The 20,788-nt window shown below is 42.6% G+C and overlaps 1 pseudogene; it reads right to left on the reverse strand.

Moving 5' to 3' along the window:
• Nucleotides 1–15,226: 15,226 nt before the first annotated feature.
• Nucleotides 15,227–16,142, reverse strand: LOC150002145 (glyceraldehyde-3-phosphate dehydrogenase pseudogene; annotated as a pseudogene).
• Between the last annotated feature and the right edge of the window lie 4,646 nt (nucleotides 16,143–20,788).

Below are 20,788 nucleotides of genomic sequence, written 5' to 3' on the forward strand. Positions count from 1 at the left end.
GGATTGAACCCACAACCTTGTGGTGTACAGGATGATGCTCCAACCAACTGAGCCACCTGGCTAGAGCTACCAGGCACTTTTGTTTTTAACTTAGGGAAGAGGGTCGACATCCCATTTCAGGCCTGTGAGTAGTCTCCCTCTCCTCCTCCTAATGAGAACCTGCTGTGGCTCCCGATGTGGGGCTCGAGGGCTGAGCAGGAGGGAGTCAGAGGGCAGAGTGGGGGCAGCGGCAAGACAGTGGGTGGGAGGGGAGATGTGACCGATCTGGGGGGCGGAGGAGGAGAGCTCAGGGTAGCAGGCAGGACAGCCTGGGGAAAGAGAGGCATGTTGGATGGGGCAGGCTGATACAGGGGAAGAAGGGGACCGAGGCAGGAACAGGGAGGGGGAGCAGGGGCTTGTGTTGGGGTGGAGCAGAGAGAGACACCGGGCAGATGGGGGCTGTGGTGGGGCAGTGGGAGAGGAGCGCCTGGTCTCGGGAGAGAGGCTGCAGTCCCTGAGCAGAAGGTAATGAGGTACAGTCCAGACAAGGTCCTGGGGGCCTACGGGTCCCAGCCGCAGCTGCAGAGCTGGCCCTGGGTGGCTTGCCACGTGTGTCAGAGTGTGACCATGTAGAGGTAGGTCTGCCTGCGTGTATCCCTGATGGTGGCCTCTTTGTGTGCTGGTGAAGGGGCTATGACACAGCCCTCTTCTAGGTCCTGGGAGTAAAGTCATCAAGGCAAAGTCCCTGCATTCTCAGAGGTCCCCTAGAGTGGACAGAGCCAGCCTGGAGCAGAATGAGTGTAGGGTTGGCAGGCGCCTCCCTCCTCCAGGCAGAGCTCCCTCTTCAGGCCACCAGTCCCCCACTCCGGGAGTGGGGGTGGGGTCTCAGCTTGGGAGTGTCTCACACTGTCCCCTTGTCTAAGACTCAAAACATACTTGCTCTGTGTCCCTTTCTTGTGTGTCCTTCTCTGGTTGACAGGAACTCCTTTAATGGGTTACAGTGGTCAGGACTATTAATGACTCAAGGGCTCTCACCTTCCAGGTAGCTCTCATCCTCTGATAGCATACAGGTAAAGAGCTTAACGCCACGTAGTAAGTAAAACAGGACTGTGGGGCAGGCAGGCAGGGCCAGGAAGGAGGTACCATGGAAATATGGAGTCACGTGGGCCAAATCCCACCATGCAGACGGCCAAACTTTCTGTTTCAGACACCAAGCTCCTCCTCAGCTGGGCGTCTGTCCTCTGTTTCTCAGAAAATCTCCAGGGAAATGGGTTCCACTCATTGCTCAGGTTCTGAGTTCTGATAGCTCCACACACGCCCCGATGCCTCCTCAACCCACCCCTTCCCCAGCTGAAGTCAGTGTGGTGTCCCCTTCCAGCCCCCGGGGAAGGTGAGCAACAGCTGAGCTCTTTTGTAAATTTTGTGAATGCTGTTTCTAAGTCCCCCTTCCAGCTCTTCCCGGCTCAAGTTCCAAGGAAATCTGGTTCCTTTAACCTCTCCTCAAGCCTTTTGCTCTTTAAGCCTTAAGCTTTTTTTTTTCCTTTCAATTTCTAGTCTCTAAATCTTTTCCAGTTTTTGCTTCTCAAGTGAAAGTTGAAAAGCTGAAGTTGGACACAGGAGGAGTTTGTGGACTTGAATGGGTGGTTGCTTCTTGGTTCCTGCTAGTTTTTAAAAATTCCAACATAATAACGATAGAAAAATGAATGTTTTTATTTTATTTTTTTCTGTGTCAGGCTGTTTTCAGGACTTCTCTTACGTATCTTAATTTACTCTTCATGACAATGAGCCTACGAGGGAGGCGTTATTATCACATTTTACAGGTGAGAAAAATTAGGCTCCGAGAAGTTAAGTAATTTATGTAAGAGCCAGACAGAGGCCAGAGGAGGATGCTATAGAGCTCTAAGCTGACTCTTGTAAATCTGGAAATGTGTTTTTAAGTCTGATTTTTAAACTGTTAATAATTCATGCAAATATTTGCATTGTGCTTTATATAATACCCATGTTTATTTAATATAAGAATAACACCTTTAATTTCTATAAACCTGGGGAATGAATTGATGCTCTGGGGAGATGTGCCATATTTATCTGTGACCTCAGGTCCTCCGGACACCTGCCAATACCCCTGGGCTTCAAACACCGCAGTGGACAAATTTCTGTTCTGCATCACAAGCTCTGTCTTCCAGCATCGCCACAGAGCTGTGTGGCTCTGTAGGTATCTTTTCTTCTCCCAGAGCACCAGTCCTCATCTGCTAAGATGGGAATGATTTGTTTCTTAGAGTTCTTTTTTTTAAAAAATATTTTATTTATTTATTTTTAGAGAGAGGGGAAGGGAGAAAGAGAGGGAGAGAGACATCAATGTTGGTTGCCTCTTGTGTGCCTCCTAACTGGGGACCTGGCCTGCAACCCAGGCATGTGTCCTGACTGGGAATCGAACTGGTGACTCTTTGGTTTGCAGGCTGGTGCTCAATCCACTGAGTCACACCAGCCAGGGCTTAGAGTTCTTTTGACGGTAATATGAATTAATAGACATGCAAGAGTCTATTAAAATATTTCACTATATTTCCACAGATTTCTTTTATTTTGTTTTATTTTTTTAGGGTTCTTTTTATTGTTATTCCATTACATTTGTCCCAGTTTCCCTCCCTTTTGCCCTCCTCCGCCCATCCCACCCCCCACAGATTTATTTTACGTGGATTTTCTACTTAGCTTGAGCTTGGTTTCCCAGGGTCCAACTTCAGTTCATGTTTCCCTGACTGGATTTCTCTGCCTGATTAGCAGGATTTCTCTGTAAGGGAGGAAGGAGGTGGGCACAAGTGGCTGCAGGACAAGGGGGCGTCCCCTTCCATCCGCTGGGGCTGTAACAGCCCCACCCCAAACTGGAACTTTCATAGAACGCTCACCCTACCTGAGAACCAGCATCTTTCAAGTTCCCCAAATGGAGGGATACAGGGCTGGTGCTTCTGGAAACCAGGGCTGATTGCCAGTTAACACCACAGTCAGCGGTGTTCGTGCAGTGCTGACGCTGAGCCAGGCTCTGTTCCAGGGCTTGACAGAGATCGGTGAGCTCAGCTTGCAAAGACTCCTGCTCTTGGAGCTTAGATTCCAGTAGGTATGTGCAGTAGATATGAACAGAAGGAAAGGCATGAATAAGCAAGTTATGGAGGCTGTTAGAAAGAGAGGAGCGGCCCCGACCGGTGTGGCTCAGTGGGTTGGGCGTTGTCCCACGGAGTGGAAGGTCGCAGGTTTGATTCCCAGTCAGGGCACATGACCGGGTTACGGGTTTGGTCCCCAGTTGGGGTGTGTATGAGAGGCAGCCGACTGACGTTTCTTTCCCTCTCTCTTTCGTCCTGCCCCCCAAAATAAATAAATGAAATCTTTAAAAAAAGAGAGAGAGGAACGGTTTGGGAAAAGGAGAGAGTAGAGAAGATGAGGGACATTGGGAGCAGATGAGGTTCAGGATAAGCCTCTCTGAGAAAGTGAGATTTGCACAGAGGTCCTTGGGTCTCCATCTGGAGCCAGTCAGGTGGCTGTCTGAGGGACAGCACAGCATCCGGTGTGGCCAAATGGGCAAGAGAAGAATAACGTGAGAAAAGGTCAAAGAGGAGAATGAGAGGGCAAGATCTATCCGGAACCTTCTAGGTTTCTCCACTAGGTGAAATTGGAGTCTTTTCAGGGTTCTAGGTAGAGAAATATATAATGTGACTCCTTTCAACTTAGCCCCTCCCCTGCAATTTCACACAGGGTCCATGGCCGAGGCTCAGGTTCTGTGAGCAAGGGGTGGAAGTCAGTTTTACTAGAACCGCCCTGTCTGAGGTGGGGAGGTGGCTCCTGACGGGAAAGTCAGGTGAACACATAGCGTTGCCACTAGACGGGAGAATGGATCCTTGGAAGACAGAACAGAGACTGTCCACCACCATCCTTGGTTAGTTGCTGGTGGCAGTAGGACCCAGACAGAAATGACGTTCCAATAAAAGGCTCTGGGCGTTGAGAGAAGGATGAAGTGAACACGAATTCTGAGAATTTTATTAAACCTGGGAGTTAGATAATAGGACTTGATAGGTGGATAGGAGAGAAGAGGCATCCTACATATGGGAAATAGCTGAAATGTGCGCAGGGTAGAAACACAGAGCAGCAAGCAGCGCTAACTAGTTCAGGTCCTCAGGACTGTGAGATGTGTAAGGGGAAGAGCAGAAAGATTGAGGCTGATTCACAAGGTCATCAAAAGCCATGGCATTCTATGTAAAGGATCATGCTAAGTGAAACAAGTCAGACAGGAAAGAGTCAAGGACCATATGATTTTACTCATATGTGGGACATAAAACTGAAAGCAACACATGAACAAACAAGGCAAACAGACAGAAACAGCTCATAGACACAGACAACAGTACGGTGGTTGCAAGAGGAGAAGGGGGCAAGGGGTGAAGGGTAGAGAGTGTCAAATATATGGTGACGGAAGAAGACTTGACTTGGGGTGGTGAACACACAATGCAATACACAGATGATGTACTATAGGGTTGTACTCTTGAAACCCATATCATTTTAATAACCAATGTCACCCCAATAAATTTAAAATACAATTTAAAAAAGGGATCAGGATATACACTTTTTAGAATTCCAGAAAGGCATCACGTGGTAGGGAAGGAGAGAGGTTAAGATAACTGAACTCAGAGAAGTGGGTGAGTTAAGGGCCTAGTTTGGACAATTATCTTGTTATTGGGCTTCAGGTATACGAATCATCTCAAGAAGCAGGATAGCATGACTGAAACCGTGGAGGAAAACAGATGGTAGAAATAAACCCATAGAAGATACAGATCTCAGAATGGACAGAAATAAACTTTAAAACAAATAATTAACATCTTCAGGAAGTTACATGGCAAGATGGGAAATGCCAGCAGAGAACTGGACTATAAACAAAAGAGGACACTTCTAGAATTGAAAAATTCAACATGGTATGGGTGTAACAGTAGACTCGACACACTGAAGAGAATAGTGATCTGGAAGAGAATGAGAAGAAAATATCTAGACTAAGTAAAAAATATAAAATTCAGAAGAGGGTATAAGAGAGATAGAAAGGTCAGACATAGGCATGAGGAATCCCAGAAAGAGAGGAGAGATTAAGGGGAGAAACAATTCTTGAAGAACTAATATCCAAGAATTTTATAAAAATGATGAACAACATCAAACCATGAGTTCAAGAAGAACCATGGACCTCAAGCAGGATAAGTAAAAAGAAAACCATATATCCAAGTTCATTATAGAAATATGGCCAGAAACAAGACAAAGAGGTGAAAAAAGCTTAAAAGCACCCAGAGAAGGGAAAATATGTATTACTTTCAAACAGACAGTAGTAAGATCAACAACTGGCTTCTCACCAGAAATGATGGCAGCCTGTCAACAGCATCTTCAAAGTGCTAAGAAAAGCATAGCTGACCTCAGATACTCTACCCATTGGAGATATCCTTCCGAAGAGTGGAATTAAGCATTTTTGAGCAAATGGAGAGAGGATTCTTCGCAAGCAGATCTATCTTAATTTCTTGGAGAGAAGCAAAAGGGTTATAGATAAGAGCAGAACCAGGCAGGAAGGAATGACGTGTGTTGGTGACTTCATGGCTGAGTCTCCATGAATACTGCCTACATACAACAAGAATTACTCTTTATGAAATGTGTGTAATGTTCTAGGCCATGTGCATGCATTATTTTCTTTATTCTTCACAACAATCCTGCAAAACTGTAACATTATTCATCCCGTTTGGAACACAAGGAAACCGAGACTTGGAGAGTACAAGTAGCTTCCCTGAGGTCGCCTAAGCAGTGAACTTGAGGGAGTCTTACTGCCAAGTCCACATTTCTCCCACTAAGCCACGCTTTCCTGATGTGTCAGTGGCTTGTCCCCATAAGTTCCAGGGAGAGCTGGTGAGGTGAGGATTCCTCTGGATCAGCAGTGGGGACTGTCATTTCCATGGGCTTCCCACTCGTGGCAAAAGAGTGACCCACCATGGATGTGGGCACAGCAGCTAGTTGGGCTGTTCCCCTTTGTAGAGCGTGTGAGTTCCTTCTGTTCCCAATAACTTCTATTCTCCTCTTCATCCACCCAATCACCAGCCATCCTGCAAGACCCAGCAAAAATCTTGCCCTGGCCATGAAGTTTTTCATGACCTTTCTATTTATTCTGATCATTCGTCTTTTAACTTATCTGCAAATGTAGATATCAGCACATTATTAAAGGGTCCAGTCCTGGCTGGTTTGGCTCAGTGGATTGAGCGTTGGCCTGCGAGCTAAGTGTCGCTGGTTCGATCTTCCAGTCAGGGCACATCAGAGAAGGAAAACTCTGACTCCAAAAAACCTCCGCTGCCTTGCGGCATACCTCTTCAGGGGAAAGGCTAAGGGAGTAAACCCCGACAGAAAATCCGGAGCCGGAGTCCCTAAGGCGGTTTGACGTTGTAGTCAACACCGGCAACTCCTGCGGCGCACCTGAAGCCAAGCTGTATTGACTCTGTCTTTCCCTTGGACCCTTCAGCTGCGAAGAGAGGGGGGGTCTGCTGCATGGGCAACAGCAGACCCTCCATATCACCCTGCCCAGGCTCTGTAGCTTCAGCTTCACTGGAGAGGACACTCCAGCGTCATCGCAAGATGTCGATTCAACACGGGAGGAGACAGATACCGTGTCACTCCCGAGTTGGACTGCACAACCATTCTCGGCGGTGCAGATAGACTCTTAAGAAGCTACACCATTGTCTCTCGAGACGGACGGCTGCCGACGACGATTAAAGGGTCCTTAATTATTCCTCATGTGATGACTCTTCTTTGCATTAGATCGTAAGATCTTGGAGAGCAGACCCCATATCTTGGTTGACATTTCACCTACCCCTGTGCTTAGTGTGACACTTGGCAACCAGAGGGTGCTCAGGTGGTAAATACTCATTGATTTATTAATTACAGTTCACCCGACATGAATTCTGGCAGTGAAGCCAGAAGCCAGTGTTGGCCATGAGTACACCATGTAAACACTTGAGTCGCCCTGAATTAAACAGAGCTGTGAAACTCAGTGGGACCCAACCAGGGCTCTAAATACACAGTATCAAGACCTTTGGGTTGAAGTGTGAGCAGTGAAGTCTGCTAAGTTTTGTGTGGATTATCAACCAGCTCAATCACCAAGCTCTGCCTAGAGCAGCTGTTTAATGGAATTTGGCTTTCTCATAGGACCTTCTGTCAAACTGATTTGTGAGTGACATTTGTCAAACCACACCAGATGTCCCCCTTTGCCCCGTTGCTCCGGGCCCCACCTCAGAGCTCTGTGCCCTCCCTGTGGATTCAGCACTGATTTTTAATCTGCTTTTCTCAGTGTTGATATTCATGGAAGTCTAGACACTTCTGTGGGTAGAGAGGACACCCACGAGGGTACCCGTGGTGAATATTAACGAGTGTTTTGTAATGAGACCAGGACACCTGTGTGCCAGTGGGAGTCGAGAGGCAGAGAACAACTGTTGGAGGAAGATAAAAGAACAAATGGCATTCCTGGCTAGGCGGGATGCTGGGAAGAGTGCTATGTGGACCTCAAATGACCCAAGCAGATATTGGATCTGTCTTAGTTTGGCAGAGGCCAAGAGGAAAATGGTGCAGTTGAGTAACTAGATCAAAAGTTAATTCTGGAATTTACGGAGGACCTCCTCTGTGTTCAGCTTTGTGTGGAGAGGAAGCTGAGAGGGAGAGAAATATCTCCCATGCTGGCCTCAAAGGCTGGTGAAGGGAGAGAAGGCCAAGTCAAAGCGTTTTGAATGCAAGATGCAACACATCCACATCCTTCTTTGTTTCACGTGTGGTTGCATTTTGTATTTCATATAAACTGAACTTAACTGGGGAGAAGAAGATTTTCACCACTTACTCCATACCTATCCAAGCACAACACTGAGCTATATTTCACTGAATCAAATTAAATCCTACACACACATACACATCCATCATTCATGTACACACATGCATACAGACATTTGTTCCTTCAGTTGAAATCCATGAAAACTAGTTGATCTAAGAAAAAAAAAAGTTTATTCCTCACCTGAGGGTGTTTATTAACTTAAGAGAGAGAGAAAGGGAGACAGACAGACAGACAGACATTGTGTGAGAGAGAAACATCAACTGGCTTCCTCCCGTACATGCCCTGACATAGAACCCACAACCTAGGTATGTGACCTAAACTGGGGATCAGACCCACAACCATCTGATGTATGGGATGATGCTCCAGCTGACTGAACCACCTGGCCAGGCCTGATCTAAAAATTTCTTAATATTATAAAACATTGACAAACAATCTCACTGGAATTTTGCTAGAAATTGCGTTAAACCTGACTATCAATTTGGGGAGAACTGACACTTTTGCTATGTTGAGTCTTCCAATCCATGAACACAATATGTTTTTCCAACTAATTAGTTCTCTTTGATTTATTTCACTAGTGTTCTGTAGTTTTTAGCTGTAAGTTTTGTACATTTTACAAAAGACTTATATCTAAGAATTTCGTTTCTTTTTGAGTCAAAATGGCATTATAATTTTGACTTCCATGTGTTCATTGTTAGTATATAGAAATACAATTGATTTTCATATGTTGATCTTTTATTCTTTGCCCTTGCTGAACTCACTTATTAGTTTTAGGACTAGTATATGTATATATATATATATATATATATATATGTATATATATATGTGTGTGTATATATATATATATATACATATATATATAATTTTTTTTGTAGATTCTGTAATTTCTGCTCAGATAGTCATGTCATCTGCAAATATGGACAGTTTAATGTCTTCCTTTCTGGTCTGCATGTCTTTTTCTTTTCTTTTCTTGCCTTAGGGCACTGGCTAAAACTTCTAGTATTATTTGAATCGCAGTGGTGAGAGTGGACAGACTTGTTTTGTTCCTGATCTTAGAGGGAAAGCATTCAATCTTTCACTATTAAGTATGATGTTAGTTGCATATTTGGGTTAATGTCCTTTATAAATTTGAGGAAATTCCCTTCTATTTCTAGTTTTCTTGAAGTTTTAAATCATAAACAGGTGTTGAATTTGTCAAATGTTTTCTCTGCATCAACTTATATGATCATATAATTCTTCTTCATTCTGTTGATATATAGATTACATTAATTAATTTTTAAATATTGAAGCAGTCTTGCATATATTGAGACTTAATTATATAGCTAGACTTACTGTATAGCAAGGCAAGGCAAGGCAATGTGGTATTGGCAGAGAGATAGATACGTAGATCAGTGTAATTAAATAGAGACCCCAGAAATAGCCCCACACAAATATGGCCAACTGATTTTTGACAAGGTTGCAAAAATAATTAAAAGAAGAAAGTATAGGTTTTTCAACATATGGTGCTTGGGTAATTGGATATCCACAGGCAAAAAAAAGACCTTAACTTAACCTTATACCTTATATACAAGTTAACAAAAATTATAGATTTGAGCATAAAAGGTAAAACTATAAAGTGTTTAGAGGAAAATATAGGACTTTTCGAAGAGTTCTTGGACATGACACCCAAAGCAGTATACATAAAAAAATTGATCAATTGAACTTCATCAAAATTAAAATTTTTTCTCTGTGTAAGACCCTGTTAGGAGAAATAGAGAGACAATCTCCAGACTGGAAGAAAATATTTGCAAACCATATATCTGACAAAGAACTTTTATTTAGACTATATAAAGAACTCTCAGACCAAAGTAAGAAAACCAAACAATTTAATTAGAAGATGGCCACAAGACATGGAGTGACATTTCCCCAAAGAGGATATAGAGATGGCAAGTAAACCCATGAAAAAATGTTCAACATCACTCGTTGTCAGGGAAATGCAATTAAGACCATGATGAGAGATCACAGCACACCCATCTGAACAGCTACAATAAAAACTAATAACACCAAATACCGTTCAAGACGTGGAGAAGCTGGGTCTCTTACCCATTGCTGCCGGGAAAGGAAAATGGTACAGCCCACTCTGGAATATAATTTGGCAATTTCTTAAAAATATACACACTGACCATACAGCGCAGCAATTACACTGCTGACGTTTATCTCAGAGGAATGAAAAACTTCAGTTCACATAAACTCTCTACTTGATTGCTCGTAGCAGCCTCGTTTGTAATAGTCCCAAACTGGAAACAACCAAAACAAACTCCAACAGCCTAAGGGTTACATGGACAGAGGTACAGTCATAGCACGGACTAGGGCTCAGAAATGAAAAAACTACTCATACAGACAACTCGGCTGAATCTCCAGGATATTATTCTGAGTGAAAAAAGCCAATTTCAGAAGGTCACATATATTTGTATAACATTTAAATGCTACAATAGAGAGAGTTGGAGAACAAATTACCGGTTGCTAGGGGTTAGGGATGGTGGCGGTTAGTGGGGGAAGAGCGGTGTGATTCTGAGGGGTTAGTGTGAGGGGAATCTTTGCCCCAAAAGTTTCAGTTTTAATCTGGTTGAATTAATCAGTCTTTTCATTTACAGTCTGTGCTTTTTGTATCTTGCTGAGAAATTTTTTTTCCTGCCTAAAGGTTTTGAGATGTTTTCTTATAATTTAAACATGTTCTAAAGTTTAGTTTTTTACATATAGGTCTTAATTCACTTGCAATTATTTTTATTATATGGTTTAGGTAGCATCTAAATCAATTATGTTTCCATATGGATAATTGTGTCAGCACCATTTATGGACATCCTTACCCCACCTGATCTGTCACATATCAAGTTATTTTTATATGTATAAGTCACTTTTTGGACTTTTGATTCTCCCTAATTAATCTAATATTTTTCCCTTTGCCAATTACCACATCGTCCTGATTACTAACTATAACCTTAGTAGTAGTCTTGATTTCAGGGAGGGCAAGTCTGCCCACTTGATTTCTCTTTTTCAAATTGTCTTGGTTATTCTTGGCCATACATTTTTTCATAGAAGTTATTAATTTCTGTGAAAGAATCCTTATGGACTTTTGTTGGGGGAGAATCAATATCTTTATATTTAGTCTTCCTATCATTTAACATTGACTACTTTTCCACTTTTTAGGTCATCTTTAATGGCATTAAGTAGTGTTTTATAATTTATCTATAAAGATCTAGCACAGCTATTGTTAGATTTATTCTCAAATATCTTATAGTTTTATTTTCTATTTTAAATTGTATTTTTAAAGTTAATGTTTTAATTGTTTGGTGTTGATATATAAGATTATGATTTATTTTTGTGTAATAATTTATATCCCACAACTTTGCTGAATTCTTTTATTAATTTTAATCATTTAAAATAGTCTTGGGACTTCTATATAGAAGTCATTATTTGTGAATAATTACAGTTCTATTCTCCTAGTAAAATGCTCAATAGAGATAATGGAAGGGGTATTCTTATATTTTTCCCAGTTTTAAAAGGAAATGCTTCTATTTCACCTTAAGTACGATGTTGCTAAAGTTTTGGGGGGCTGTTCAGAAGATGTTTTCTAGTTCTAGTTTGATAAAATTTTAAAGTCCTGAATGCTTTTTAATCAAAAGATTTTTTGTTTCTATTGAATTGATTATGTAGCTTTCCTACCTTCTTTTCTTAATGTGATTTTATAACGTTGGAATAGATTTTCTAGCATTGAACTTTCCTTGCCTTTTTGAGATAAATCTTACGTGGTGGTGATGTATTATGATTTTAAACATTATTTGACTCAGTTTGTTAAAACTTTATTTAATGTTTTTATATTTGTTTTTCATGAATGAGGTTAATTGGAAATGTCTCTGTACATTATTCTCGTTTGATCTTAGAATAAAAGTTTTGGAAGCCTCATAAGTTGATGAGTTTTATTCCTTTTCTCCTCTTTGAACTATTTGAATGAAATTGAAATCCTTTCTTTCTTATTTTTTTAATAGTTCATTTTTTGTGTTTTTCCATTATTATTTACCCCCCTTATACCCTCTCCCACCTCCCTCCATCCACTCTCCCTGCCACAGTCACCAGACGGGTCTTGATCCCTCCACCCACCGCCCTCCAAGCTGCCATCTGCTCTCCAGCTGACTCTGGCTCTGTTTTGCTTCTTAGTTTAGTTTGTTCATTAGATTCCACATATGAATGAAATCATGTGGTATTTATCTTTCTCTGACTGGCTTATTTCACTTAGCATAATGTTCTCCAGGTCCATCCATGCTGTTGCAAATGATAAAATTTTCTTCTTTTCTACGGCTGACTAGTATTCCATTGTATAAATGTACCATAGTTGCTTTATCTACTCATTTACTGATGGACACTTGGCCTGCTCCCACATCTTGGCTATTGCAAATAACACTGCAATGAACACAAGGGTGCTTATATTCTTTTGAATTGGTGTTTTCGGTTTCTTCAGATAGATTTCCAGGAGTGGAATCACTGGGTCATAAGGCAACTCCATTTTTAATTTTTTGAGGTAACTCCATATTACGTTCCACAGTGGCTGCACCAATCTGCATTCCCACCAATAGCACATGAGGGTTCCCCTTTCTCCACATCCATGCCAGCACTTGTTGTTTGTTGATTTATTAATGATAGCCATTCTGGCAGGTGTGAGGAACACGTGGTGCAATAGGATATACTTATAAAACAGTCTGGCCCACGGATTCACCCATCCCCCACCCCTAATGAATTTTAATCATTGACTTAATTACCTAAACAATTAGTGTATATTCTATTTTTCTTGGGTTAGTTTTGGTAAATTTTGCTAGGAAATTGTTTATTTTATTTAGGCTCTCAATTTTGCAGTTGTAAAGTTTTCCACTTATATAACATATGCACTTAGGACTAGAAATGTTCCTCTGGAATAGTTTCTAGACACTTCGATTTGTAGTGCTCTCGTTAGAAAAATATTTTTCTTTAAAATTATTTTATTTAAAATTACCTTTCTTTAGCTTTATTGAGGTATAATTGACAGATAAAATTGTAATCCATATAAAATGTATAATGTGACAATTTGATATACATGTACATTATGAAAGGATTTCCACATTAGGGTTAATTAACATCCATCACTTTTGTGTGTGTGTGAAAGAACACTTAAGTTTTACTCTCTTAGCAAATTTTGTTTATACAGCACAGTATTATCAATTTAGTCATCATGCTATGCACTAGGTCTTCAGATTTTATTTATTTTATAACTGAGTTTGTACCCTTTTATTAGACTCTCCTTAACCCCAGCCTTCAGTACTCTATGGCCTCAACTCTTTGATATGCTCAACAAAAATAGTCAATTTTCAGGTTCCTTGGTGATTTTCAATTGTAAGCATGGGAATGATGCTTTTTCTAACTTTGTATATGCTAAGTAGAATCCTGAAGTCCTTCCATTCTTCCATTTCTTTTTCTGTAAACTGTTCCCATCTCTCTCTCTCTATTTTTTCCCATGGAGTCATCTTCTACTTTATCGATTCTCTGTTCAGATTGTTTAAACTGCTGTTAAATCCATCCACTGAGTTTTTAACTCTAATTTATCATTAATTCTAGAATTCTAATTTGGTACTTTTCCAGATATGCTTAGTTATTTGGAAGATAGTTTTCTGTTAGCTTTTGGATTTTTGCAAGCTTACCTTTTATTTATTTAAATAATACATATATATATATATATATATTTTTTTTTTTTTTTTGTATAATGTAACACTGTAATTTCTATATGCTTTTGCAGGTCTGTTTCTGCTAGTTATTGCTTTTGCTTATTTTTGTTCATGGTGCTTTGCTCCCTGTGTGCTTGCTATTTTTGACTATAAGTCACACATTATTTTTATGGGTAATTATTTGTGGTGTTTATTTGAGGCTTAGGATAAAAGTCTATTCTTTCAGAGGAGATTCTGTTTGCTTCTTCTCTATGCTTGGGGCACTACGGCTACTAACCTCTGTAAGCTGAATTGAATGTTTGAGGTCATTTGAAACCATCCAAGGGGACTGCAAATCTGACTTGTGGTTACAATATTTCAGTAGTAGAGTTGTTATTTTCCTTCTCCTCTGTGCCAAAGCAACTTTATGCATGGTCTCTTGGAGTGTGAAAGTGGGCTGGGCTTATGTCTATTTTGTGAGTACTTATTTCGAGGGTATAGCTTTTGGGTTCCCAACCTTAGTGGAAGAGATTCACTATTGGACTCTCCAGGATGGGCAGGTCTTGGGCTTTGTCTTTTATCTCCTAAGCCTCAGGAGGCTGAGTAAACTTAAGGTTCAAGTTCTCTTATTTTGGCAAATGCCCTCAGGGCAAATGTAACCTCAGGATTCTTGGTTTCCTCCATCCTGTAGATTTTGACTTGCTAATTTCTTAGTTGTCAACTCTTTGAGGTTTTTAAATAAAATTAAAAAAATTTGCCTAGCATTTAGTTTTTTCGTTTTTAGAAGAAAAAAATCTATCCCACTCTCTTGAGAGTTCTACTAGACACAGTAAGTTTTATTGAGTTTCAAATCTAATTACTGTTATTTACTTATAGAAATTCCATAATATTATTTTTTATTTTGTTGCTTTCTTGTTTTGACCATTTCCTTTGTATTATAAATAAATTCAGGCCCTGGCTGACGTGGCTCATTTGGTTGGGGCATCGTCCCACAGGCTGAAGGGTCATGGGTTTGATTCTCGGTCAGGGCACACACCCAGGTTGCAGACAATCCCCAGTCCAGGTGCATATTAGAAGATAACTAATGTTTCTCTCTGATAGCAATGAAAAAATGTCCTTGAGTGAGGATAAAAAATAAATACAAAATAACAGTATATTATAATAAAATAAAATAAATGAATTCAAAGTTTTGATTTTATAGTCTGTATCAAATATCTCTATGAACTAAAACTCCAGTGGGTCAGATTCTGCTGTTTGTTGTTTCTGATGACTCCTGCTTGCTTTGTCTTGTGTTTTGTAAATTGGGCTGATTGGATTTTATTTAATGTGTATAAGAGTGTATCCTTCTAGAGGTGGTTTACATTGGTTCCTGTCATGTGTTCAGGGTATTACCAGAGGGCCGCTTCTATGTGTCTTTCTCAGTCAGGAGGTTCTGAGACTATTCCGACAGTGTAGGTGGGCCTGTGGTTATAAATTCTTCTTCTTTTTCTTTATTTTGGTACAGTGAACTTTATTGATAGTGTATGACAAAGCAGGGCTCCCTAAGCCCCTCCCTTCTTCAGGGGATCTAGGATGGAAACTGGAGGTCAGGAGATTCTCAGTGTGTTGGGGGATTGATTTGGGGCAAGGATTCCCCAGAGGCCGAGGGCTTATCTTTCAGTCACTGGGGCTAGTGGTCCAGGGACTCTTATGCCCTGGAGGCCATGTGGACCATAAGGTCTATCACCCTGTTGCTGTAGCCAAATTCACTGTCATACCAGGAAATGAGTTTGACAAAGTGGTCATTGAGGGCAATGCCAGCCCCAGCATTTAAGATGGATGAGTGGGTGTCACTGTTAAGGTCACAGGAGACAACCTGGTTCTCAGTATAGCCCAACATACCCTTGAGGGGGCCCTCTGATGCCTGCTTCACTGCCTTCTTGATGTCATTGTATGTGGCAGCTTTCTCCAAGTGGCAGGTCAGATTCACAGCTGATGCATTTGAGGGTGGGAACAGGGAAGGCTATGCCAGTGTGCTTCCCGTTCAGCTCAGGAATGACTTTGCCCAGAGCCTTGGCAGTGCCAGGAGAGACAGAGATTATGTTCTGGGCAGTCCCTTGGCCATCATGCCACAACTTTCCAGAGGGACCATCCATGGTCTTCTGGGTGGCAGTGAATTGTAGGGACTGTGATCATGAGTCCCTCCTCTATGCCAAAGTTGTCATGGATGACCTTGGCCAGGGATGGGGGCAAGCAGTTGGTGGTGCAGGAGGCATTGCTGACAATCTTGAGGAAGTTTTCATACTTGTCATGGTTTATACCCATCACAAACATGGGGGCATCTATAGGAAGGGCAGAGATGATGACCCTCTTGGCTTCACCCTTTTCCAAAGTAGTGAAGACACTAGTGGGCTCCACACATATTCAGCACCGGCATCACCCCATTTAATGTTGGTGGGATCTCACTCCTGGAAGATGGAGATGGACTTTCCATTAATGACAAGCTTCCTGTTCTCAGCCTTGACTGTGCCTTTGAAATTGACATATATATATAGAATTTTTTTGAGTCCATCCTTGCATGGAGACCATAGCCCTCTAAGTGTCATGGTTTTTCAGATGTGATTTCCCACTTCATCCAGACCCACGACTCTGTCTCTTGTCCCTACATGGCTATTCAAACCCAAGCTCCTTTATTTTTCTTTTAATCAAGACCAGGAAGTGCTCCAAGGGCAGCTGTAGTCTCAGCACCATTTAAAAAATTTTTTTGCCTCTAGATATTTCCCTTGCTTTCTTATGAGATCAGCCAAGCATTTAAAGGATGTTTGCTTTATTTTATGTAACACTTCTAAGTATTCAGTTAACAGGGAGTTTTTCAGCTATCTTCTCTGCTGCATTGCTGGAAATTGATGTCAATTCATTCATCCTTTGGGAAGCATCTACATGTTTCATACCTGATTCTAATATGTATTTTTAAAGAGTTCTGAGTGATGTTTTTGTAGACTGAAAACAGTGAAGGCCTTACCATATTTATCTTTATATTTCTCATGCCTAGATATAAAACACCAATGATTATTTTAAAAATTGAGAAAATAAGAAGTTTATTTAGAGCACACCATTTGCTGTTCTCTCAAGTCTTCTCACTTGTAAACAATGATAAATCGAATTTCCCAGCCAATCTAAAAGTTGTTCTCAAGCAGACATCTGATTAGAATGCCTTTTTTTTTTTTGGCTAGAAAAAGTTTCTTCTGACTTTGTGTTTTAAGGCTTTCTCTGCACCCAAACTAATTTTGTTACAGAGGATAAAACCAGGTCGCTAGCAAGGCTGTTTCCTTCCATTCTGGTGACTTCTGTCTGGGGTCAAGTCTACATGTGGACATTTTTATTCCACAATTGTTTGTAGACCAATTGGTTCCCAATGCAGCATGAATGTATCAAACAGTATTAATAACAACGCTCTGTCTCCCTCTCCTACCCGTGTGAACACACCCATACACACACAGGGTGTGTTAGAAGGATGCTACCCTCTAGGTAAATAACTATGGCTGTCTTTGGGCATTGGCTCCAAAGCAAGACATTGCTGCATACCAAAGGCCTCCAAAATGGAATTAAAGAAACTTCCTGTCTTCCTGCAGCTCCCCCCTAGGGGCTTCCCACCCCCATCAAACAGTGAGGCTACCTCCTAGAGCTTCCAGTACTAAGGCTCTGCCAGGCCTTGCTGATTAATTGGCAAACAATGTTGGAGTTAGGGCCTTCCAAGGCAGCTAGAGTGGAGATTTGAGAGAAAACAGAGTGAGCAGCCATGAGACACAATCCCCTACCCACATGTCACCTTCAGGATGCTCAAGAGAAGATTTTAAGGCTGCTTCTGGACGAGATGGAATTGGCTACACACTGTTGCTTTGGGCAACAGCTGGAGGATGCAGAAATTATGAATGTGGCGTGGGGTGGTGGGGGTGAACCTTATTGCTGAGAGGAGGAGCAAAGCAACACAGACTTCTCTGTGGATGGTGTTGGGAGTGGGCACGGGAGGCTACTTCTAACTCAGAGACAGACTGGCTCCTGGGAGCTGTGGTTTACAGTGTCTGTATATTTGCATTTGGGGCTTCAGAGGGGAACTAAACCAATGCAAATGGTTGGGGCATGACTGTCAGGCAATGAGAGACCACAGATTGTTCCCCATCGTCTAGTTTTCTAATTAGATAGGCAGGCAGGCCAAGCGTATACTATGCCTAATATTGCAGGCATTAGTCATAACTCCGAGAGGAGCCAGCCAGACACCAAACTGTGTGCTCCTGCTCTGCTGGTTCTGTAGGGAGAGACTCGTGTGTGTGGATGACATAACCCACAGATATGCACTATTGGTTGCTATGATACGTTTTGGCCCTAACCCCCTCTGTAGAACTCCAGGTCCTAGGAAATCCAGTCAAACCACAGGTGGGTCTGGGCTCCCTTGTATCCAAACCTTGCTGCCCATTCCTCCTTTCCCTGGGCTCCACTCTGGTTTCTGTTTAATTTGCTTAGGGAGTGGGGTGTGGGGTTGGGGAAACAGAACTCTTTCTGCTGGTTCCTAAAGCAGGAACACTTTCTCTAGGGCTTATTCTATACGACTAGATGGGTTTAGTGGTAGACCCCAGGCCCTCCCAGTTTGCCTGGCCATTTACAAGTGACTGTTTATTCTGGGCAGTGCCTGAGATGTGATAACCCGCATCTCGGTCTTTCTGGCTGCTGAGTTGAGAACTAACTGTAGGAGCAAGGCTGGAAGCTGAGAGACCAGGTGAGAGAAGGTGCTGATTCACCTGGTAAAGTGGGGAGAAGTAGCTAGATTCTGATTATATTCTGTAGGTATACTAAATATATTTTATTGATAATGCTATTATAGCAGTCCTACTTTTTCCCCCTTTCCCCCCCTTTGCCAGCAATCCTTTGCCCCTTAGTTCATGTCCATGGGTCATGCATATAAGTTCGTTGGCTTCTCCATTTCCTATAGTTTTCTTAACATTCCCCTCTCTATTTTGTTGACAGATCACATACGGGGTTTTAGAAAAAGAGAGTAGTCAAGGATGACCTCAAGGTTGTAGGCCGGGGCAACCGGAAGCACTGTGCTGTCATGCACTAAGATGGGGGATTTATGTGGGGAGCAAATCTGAGGTTGGGGAGCGGAAGACTAGACTTCAGTTTTGAATATGTTAAATTTAAGATTTTATTTATGTACACACACACATACACATATGCCCAAGCTGAGATCGCAAGTAGACATGTACATGTAAGTCTGAGTTCAGCGGAGACACCTAGGCTAGAGATGCAGGTATGGGAGTCATCAGTGTGTATAGATGGAAGACAGGACAGGAGAGGACAGGGCAAGAGAAGGGAGGAGAGCAGAGAAGAGGACCAAGGAATGAGCCCTGGGACACTCTGGCCTTAAGGGGTTGTGGAGAATGATTTTGTTCACCTCTGTGCTTATTTTGTTTTTTCTGTTTCCAACTAGAATTAAGATCAGTGGAAACAGTGACCTTTTTGGTCTGTGACCCAGCACTAGCTACTTAATAAAAATCTGTAGGATGAATGACTGCAAAGCTTTATACCACCCCTGCCATCTCTGGTGGTGAAGGGGTTGTTGACAAGTTTGTCCACTTGGGTGCCACCAATCCAGCCAAGTCAGCCCAGTGGCCACAGGTTGGTGGGTGGTGAGGGAGAACTCAGATATCACCTCACCATTCCGCCCACTGCCACTATACTGTGAAACTGCTTCCTGGGGGCTGTAAGATGGAGAAGGGGATGCTGAGAGGAGCCAGGAGCCCTGTAGGATGACTGCAGAGGCCACAGTTTTGGAATGTGGCCATTCACATGTCCTCCAGAGAGTTTCTTTTGGGGAGGGGACTCTGGGGCTGCTCAGAGATTGCTCCTTCAGGAGCTCACCTTCCTGCTGCGATTCTGTGTGTGTGTGTCTATCCGAGGCATAGAAAGTGTTGTAATCCTCTTATCCCTGTCCTTTCCCCACCCCCGGGAGTCTGAAAGCCAATTCCCCGAGAACATCAGCAAACATAATGGAAGAAATGCCAGAAGGCCTTGGGTGTCTTTGCTAGCTCCCCGCCGAGCCCAGCTGAAATGAGCATGTCCGTGACAGATGAACTTGAGAATAATTCACCTCTGCCTCAGGCTGTCCTACCCCCATATTCTGCTCTCCTTTCCCAGGGGTAATCACCGTGTCCCCCATCAGGTCCACGTGTAGCCCACTCTTCTGTCCCCCTTTAATTCTGGACACTGTTGCTTCCTAACAGAGTGAGATTTCTTGAGAGCAGAGTTTTGCTTTCTTGGGCTCCTTGGCCCCCCCCCATTCTCCACAAAGGCTTCTTTTCTTGGCATGATTTCCGCCTGCAATCTTCCAGACAGAGAGCTCTGGGCCCAGATCCAACAGTATTGACCAGCTAACCCTGTGTCCTGCCAGCAGCCTTCTGTCTCTTGTGGGTCTGTCTGGAGCTGCTTCCTGCGGTCACAGCCTACGTCTGTCTGCTCCTTACTTGCTCCTAGACGTTATTGACGACATGCTTTCAGACTGGTCATTTAAAATGCAACAAGAGCCTACAGACTTAAGGATTTATACTACAGAGACTCTTAAGAATAACAATTAAGGGAGGAGGGCTGATGGGGAAGATACCTAAAAATCACGCACGTGTCCATGACCTAGAGACAACCACTGTAAACACTACAGACTCTCAGGTGTGTTTTCCTCCCGTTTTTGTCTCTGCATATTTATAAAGCAGTGCTGCGATCATACTGTTGATTCCACTCTTCGTCTAGCCTGGATCAGGGTGGGTGCTACAGGTGCACGAGAAAGAAAAGAAGCATCCTTCTGCAAGTTTCGTGCAAAGGAGTTTCAGCTCCTGGAGCCTGGGTCCAGCTCTTCAAAGCCAGACTGATTCCAGACCAGATCCTGCTTACCCTGCTGGCCTGAGAAATATGTACTATTTTCTTTGGCTTATATCAGCTTCAAGCCTTTATCCAAGCTGAACTCCCCCTGGGCCCACTTGCCCTGAGGCAGCAGGAGCCCCTCTGTCCCCCTGGGTTATTCTGACTGCAGCAGTGTTGCCTGCCCCACCTGCCTTTAGCAGCGAGGACCCTCCTGGATCCCACATCCCACCCAGGGAGCAGAGGCAGCTGACCTCCCCCTTCTCTGTCTCAGGGATGCCCCACCCTCCTTTTGATCTGTTTTTCCATTTGGGATTCAGAGCCCTGTTCTGCTTGTCTCCTTTGC

Source organism: Furipterus horrens, unplaced genomic scaffold (genome assembly GCF_987537825.1).
Source record: "Furipterus horrens unplaced genomic scaffold, mFurHor1.1.pri manual_scaffold_9, whole genome shotgun sequence".
In the NCBI taxonomy this organism is placed as follows: Eukaryota; Metazoa; Chordata; class Mammalia; order Chiroptera; family Furipteridae; genus Furipterus; species Furipterus horrens.